Below are 5,068 nucleotides of genomic sequence, written 5' to 3' on the forward strand. Positions count from 1 at the left end.
TCAAAAAGGCCTCACATTATGGTAGTGCACCTATGCATTTTCTAAAACATTAAGGTAGTTGACGGGAATCCACTTGCCTGTCCATCTCTTCTTCCACATATGCCACTACAGTTTTTAGACAGATCCTTATACACTCCAAATTGGCTAGAATTTTCTGTTCCAACTTGTTTAATAACACAAGCTTTGCTTTCTACCTTCTTGGTCAAAAAAGGCTAAAGGCAATTAGGAGATCCAAGACTTTTTGGCACATAGAGACAGCTTTGAATCACATCAAATTGTTACAGTACGGTCATAGAAAAATAAGTGGAAGGCAAGTTCATAAGCGTCCACTTACTTTGATGTATTTGCCCTTTGGCTAAAACCGTGTGGTAGAAAAAGGATATCCTCCTTTGCTTAAATTTCACAGAATACTAAAATGGCATCTAAGTGGTTCACTTCCACTATAACAATTGGCCATCATGCTTCATTTAATGTATTTGTATATTATTGCAGGAGGGACTTTTATAGTGCTTTATGGGTCCTAAGTGCTTCCAAATCATTAATAAGTCATTCTTCCCTAAATCTTCAGGTCAATGTTAACATCTTCCATTTTAAGTGCAGCCACCTGGATGTAGAGGTTAAGTTACTGGCTCAAGGTCAGGGGGCAAGGCACTGTCAAACCTGGCATTGTATAATTCAATAGAAAAATAAGATTCCAAGAATATATCATTCATTGGAAGAAGGCTGTAATTGAGTCAGGCCACTCAAAGGAAAAAGAAGGATTAATTAAGTGCTGAGCTGGTTTGTTTAAAACTTGGCCTAGAGGAGTTTTGGACAGGGAAGGGCCAATAATTTTGCTGAGATAGGACTTGTAAATCAATCCAGTTCAGCGCCTTAACCATAGACGCTAAAACTGTCACTTGAGATATTTCTCTCCCTGTTTTTAAATATTCATATTCATGTTCTAAAAAGGACCTTCTGAGGGATAAATGGAAGAGGCGATTTAGACCCAGGATCACTAAAACTGCAATTCAAAAGAGAGAATTTTAATGTAAGGTAGTATTCATTTCTTAAATGCGATTAGTAGCTAATATTGTTATTACTTTCGTAATAATAGGGTCCATATAAAATATATTTGGCAAAACTACTATACCTTTTTGTAGGACTCTCAAGCAAGGAAAGGTTAAAAGCACTGAAAGGCTTCCTAGGGCAGTGCCCAGCAGAATCGATAGCTGCTACTTCCCGGCTTTAACATCAGAATAGTGCTTGTTTTCCAATTTTCCTTCCTCAGAGAGGCTGAAGAAAAGCTCCAGAAGGAAATTTAAACTCAGTTTCCTTTGCCTTCTAGAGAAGCCTGTAATTAAGCAATAGTGATTTAATGAGAGAATCTAAGAGAATGGATCATTCTTCAGTGTTGGTAGAAAAAGATTCAGCCTAAATCGACTTCTTTGTTCATTCTTACATTCTATCCTCTCAGCATCAATTAATTTCCTAAGCTCTTCATTATCAAGTATTTATTTCTGAGACAATATAAAGCAATATTCTTGAGAAGGCAAGTAGTATATGGTTGTTTGACCCAGACCAAGTAGGAATAGGGCCTGTTGAGTACGGAGAAACAAAACCCATCAGTTAAACAATTGAAAGGCCATTTTCCAAATTGACCATCAAGCAATCCTGCTGCTAGCTCAAAAAAAAGAAAGTGAATTACTCTCAGGGTTCTACCACATTTTAATGTCCAGGTCCCAAAGGTAAGCAGGCATGGGTGTTGGAAAGAACGCTTAACCAGAGGTCTGAGCTGAGCAGCAACCAGCTCACCGACATGTTTACCAGCCTGGTTAAATTGGAGGATTGAATAGATAGTTTTCAAACATTTTTAAGATGCATAGTCTTTTTAAATGAAACCTTCACACAAATCTGATATGTGGGATGTGCCAGATTTAAAAGTGTATATAAACAAAGATGACTACAATATAGAAGCCACGGAATGTTAGTATAAGATGAAGATTCACTTTTTTGGTAACTAAGCATCCAATGAGGTTGATGTGAGGCCTTTAATTAGGCCCTCTAATTCCTTTCCCTCTGACAAATATTAAACTGGGGACAGAGAGGAAGATGAGAAATGTGTTTCTCTTTAGGTCAAGTAAGTTAAACAAAAGTTCCTTTTTTATTTTATTTTTTTAATCTTACGTTTATTTGGGGGAAGATATCTTAAAAATAACTAACATTTGTTAATCATAATATGGCTTAAAATGGGCCAAAAACTGTGCTAAGCATTTTACATAACACTTTAACCTAGACTTCCATTGCAAGATGCAGAGATCTACTGTAAATCGGCTTAAGAAACAGAGAATTTTTGTCACATTAGTTGTGACCATTTGTGTAAAAAAAATTCAGAAATGGTAAAGTGCAGACTTAAGCTCTTTTTTCTTCTTTTTGGTTTTATTCTCAGGCAGGCTGTCTCTGGGTAGTGGTAAAGATGGTTATCAAGTTCTAGGTTTACACCAATAGGAAGAGAATGTCTCTTTCCCAGTGAGTCTACCAAATAGAGGCTGAATCTCATTGGCTTAACTTGGGTTACGTGACCGACCTAAGAGTAATCACTGGGGCCAAGAGGCTGGAAGATGGTAATTGGCCAGACTTCAGTCACATATCCTCCCAGGGAGTGGAGAGGTAGGTCAGCTCCATCTGAGCCACATCTACTAAATAAGAATAGGAGGCAGTGGTTACCCAAGAGAAAATTAACATACTATTAGAAGTCCAAGGGGAAATAGGTGCTAGACAGGCAAAAACAACAGAAGGCCATTTAATGGACAGGGAAACTAAGGTTCTGATGTAACTTAGTTGTGGCCACAGGGTTAGTGATTCAACTAGGTTTTAAGCAGCTCTGAGTAAGGATTAAGAACCTAGCTTTAAATCAGACAGGTCTGAGTTTAAATCATGGTCCCACTGTTTATTGGCTATGTGAACTTGGCTAAGTTACTTAATTTCTCTAAGCCTTAGTTTTTTTTAATCTGTAAAATGGAAACAATAATACCGCTTTCACAGAATTGAATAAAATAAAACTTCTTAAGGTGCCTGGCACATAGTAAGATGATAGTAATAGTAATAGTAGTAGTTACAATGTTATTGTCCTTTCTCCTATTCCATTGTAAGAACTGAGATCTTTCTGTTCCAACAAATATCAGTCAACGTCCCTCCCTTTTCCAGGCTGAAGCTCCTTTATTATTATTATTCCAAAATAATAATGATGACCTCTGCCATCAGATTACTCATATATAAAGTGACATAGAAATAAGGCTTATAGTGCTATTATTTTTATTAGTATGATTTTTTCCTGAAAATATTTTAAGGAGTGGGCAATGAATGTTGTTCTCAGACAATATGTTAGTCATTTCGAGAGTTACCTAAAGCAGCGGTCCCCAACCTTTTTGGCACCAGGGACTGGTGCTCCTATGAGAATCTAATGCCTGATGATCTGAGGTGGAGCTGAGACAGTGACGCTAGCACTGGGGAGCGGCTGCAAAAACAGATGAAGCTTCATTCACTTGCCTGCTGCTCCCCTCCTGCTGTGTGGCCCTGTTCCTAACAGGCCATGGGCAATACCAGACCGCGGCCCCGGGGTTGGGGACACCTGACCTAAAGTATATATTGGACTATCTGTCAATATTAATATATTGTCTTGTGTGAATGATAAATATTTTCAGTACTAATGACAATTTGTTATTGTTGATACAGGTTAATCTTCAATCCAATGTCAGCTTCTGTGCCACAGTTAGTCATGCCTGTGCCTGGCACACCTGTATCTGAGAGATCAGTTCTATCCCCAGCCAGCCCTTTTTCTCCTGGCCTTATATCTTCATTTCAGCCTGCATCTACTTCTGGGAGAAGGAGGTGCTTAAAGGCCATCTACACCACACTGCTGGCTGAGCTAAACTGTCGGTAAGGGTACTAGTGACTCTTAGCCCATTCCTGAGAGCTCTGGGGCAGGGGTGACTTCTCTGTCTCACCTTGGAGTCTATGCCTCAGGAGGATTGGGAGCTCATGGAAGTAAGTTAGACAGAAACACAGAGATGATCCAAAGGGTTGAAAAAAATTGTTAGCTCATTTAACTTAGAGAAAGAAAAAATGACAACAGTTCTAATTAGAGATTTTAAATATCAATTTTAATCAAGAAGTATTTCCTGAGAGTCTGCTATGCACTGGGCAAGTGTTACCCATGAAGAATAATGGGTAACTGCTCTGTCTCTACTGAGAATGGAACAAAGGCAAGTGGTTCTGCGTGGAAGAAGAAGAGTTTCAAATTAGCTGTAATGGGGAATTTTCGACCTCATATAATGAGAACCTCATATAATGCCAGGGGAATGAGGATCCAGAAATGTGCCTGGGGCTGGCTTGTACAAATCAGTTCTGGTTGGTTTGAGATCCACAGCTTACAGCAATTTTTCAAGTAAAGCTGAGGTCGAGATATGGTTATGTTGTGTTTCTCTGTGTGCTATTTTGAACCTTAATTTTAAATAAATATTACTGAGAAATCTCTCAGAAGTGTTAAAAACAGGTTACTAGGAGAAAAGAGAAGTGAGTATTTGAAGTCTTTATGAAAGACAGTACAACGGAAAACACTAAGAGGTTTAAGTAAGCATTTTCGAACATTATGAAAAAAGTAATCAAACGTTAAAGGAAAATAGCAACCTGAGGACAAAACTGAGACCGTGACAAATGACAAAATATTTACTATCTAATAATTCATTGAAGTTGGTTTGAAAAACATTAAAGCCCCAGTAAATAACTGGATAAAAAAATTCATAAAAATATATATCTGACCAACAAATGAATTAAAAAATTGACTTTATTACTTATAAAGGAAAATTAAATTCAAACCACTTACTATAAATTCCTTTCTAAATAAATCAACTAAAATTTTTTTCAATCATAATTTCTGTTACTTATGAAGATATAGAAAAAGGGGCCTATTTGGGCATCAATGTGACGCTATATGTAAAACTCCTTAAAGACATGGTTAGCAATTCCATTTTTATTTTTGGAAATCTATCTTTAAAAATAATTTTGCTCAAAGGTGTTCATTGTGCCT

This window comes from Pteropus vampyrus, unplaced genomic scaffold (genome assembly GCF_000151845.1).
Source record: "Pteropus vampyrus isolate Shadow unplaced genomic scaffold, Pvam_2.0 Scaffold80, whole genome shotgun sequence".
Taxonomy (NCBI): domain Eukaryota; kingdom Metazoa; phylum Chordata; class Mammalia; order Chiroptera; family Pteropodidae; genus Pteropus; species Pteropus vampyrus.